Source organism: Pteronotus mesoamericanus, unplaced genomic scaffold, assembly GCF_021234165.1.
Source record: "Pteronotus mesoamericanus isolate MK-2021 breed Mesoamerican mustached bat unplaced genomic scaffold, CSHL_Meso_final contig_180, whole genome shotgun sequence".
In the NCBI taxonomy this organism is placed as follows: Eukaryota; Metazoa; Chordata; class Mammalia; order Chiroptera; family Mormoopidae; genus Pteronotus; species Pteronotus mesoamericanus.
In genome coordinates, this window is record NW_026555076.1 from 2254307 (window position 1) to 2256059 (window position 1753).

Here is a 1753-nt window from a genome sequence, read left to right on the forward strand (position 1 = left end):
GTGCTCTCTTTGCAACTTTTCTGTACATACAAAACTATTCTAAAATAAAAAGTTTATAAAATAGTAAAAGTTTAGTTCTGAAACTTGAAAATCACATATCTTACAGTGCATTTCTGGATACAGGGAATTGAAAGTAAACAGTATAGACTTCCAATAGAAGCGGAGCAAACTACTTTTTATTTACAGAGTGTTGACTATAATAGCCCATACAATTAAAAGACAAGTGTGGATAAGGTATACATTTCTGAATATAATTCAAAAAGATAGGATAAATTCATCTATATGAGGTTTAGTTCTGCATCCCAGCAACACTGAAGAAGAAATCTTATTATCTAGCACCTATTAATCAACTTGGTAGAAAATATACATCACAAAACATTAGTGTGCTGTGGGTTTTCGTAAGTATTTTATGCCATCAAAGTAAAATTAGTATTTTGTTGCACTGCTTGGAGGAAATAGCACTTAGTTTTCATTGTCATTATCATCACTGGCAAGTCTTGTTTGATTCTGTTGACAATTTATTTTGTTACAATGTAAGCTGTTATTAGTTTCCTAAAGAGAAAGAAAGATCTATCTTTAGGGAAAAGCCATTTGAGATAGAAATATATTTAACAACAGATACACAGTATCTCAGGTGGGAAACATGTTGATAAAAACATGCATAGAAGCGGTGCCATAAACTTCAAACAGTTTAGATACCATAATTGTTATTTCTTATGTATTCTGTTTTTTTTTAAATCTCAGATTAAGCTGAATTATTCACTGTGAAATACATACTTAATCATATGCTTATATAGTCTGTATAATTGTTAGCAACCTTATTATTAATGGCTAGGATTCTATTCTTAATCAGTTACTATTTTCATAAAATGTTTGAGATTTTTTATTAGGAAGTTTAGCAAATGAAATGGCAGCAATTCTTCCCAAACACCCATACCCACCCAACTGGCTACAAGGCAATGAGATTTTATCATGAGTAGCATTTGTGAGACTTTTTGCTACATATTACTGTGAGAAGAATATTCATAGGAGAATATAGTCTGGTGGGGAGCAAAGAAACTTTATAAGAGGTAGGTATATTTTAAAAATAGCATCACTTCGAGGAAAGGTCTGATTTACTAAAATGTCCATATTTTATTGCTGTTTTCGTATCAACATCAATGGGTAAATATGTATAACTTTAATGATCTAAAATGATATGACTTTCTTAGACATTGTGATTATTTCTGTGATTACAAATGGCAACTCAATATATAAAAACACATCTGTTGTTTCCAATTATACCTGTTCTTGAACATTTCCATCTAATTTCAGTTGCTGAGTAGAAATAATTGAATTTGCCTTTCCTTTCATTTCATATTTGTTTAAGCAAGCACCTGAGGATTTCTGTCTATAAGTAGAAATGTAATGAGATGATTCAAGATACAGCTTACAACAAAAACTTCTTTTCATGTTTTTGCTGTTATTTATATAAAGTTAAAATTTCTCATTTCTTTTTTCAGAATTAAAACTGTTCTATTTCTTCAGCTATCAGCTATTGGGTGTTTGAGTGTGTGTGTGTACACATTTATATAGGTATATAGACATATATATGTATATATAGACAATATGCTTGATTTAACCAGAAAAATGATGGATTAAATCATACAATAAGTAAAAGCTGAAAAACCAACACATTTCTAAGAAACATGTTTTTCCTAACAGTTCTTGGATTTCAAGTAAACTCATTTTTTTTTTTATTTAGGAAACTTGC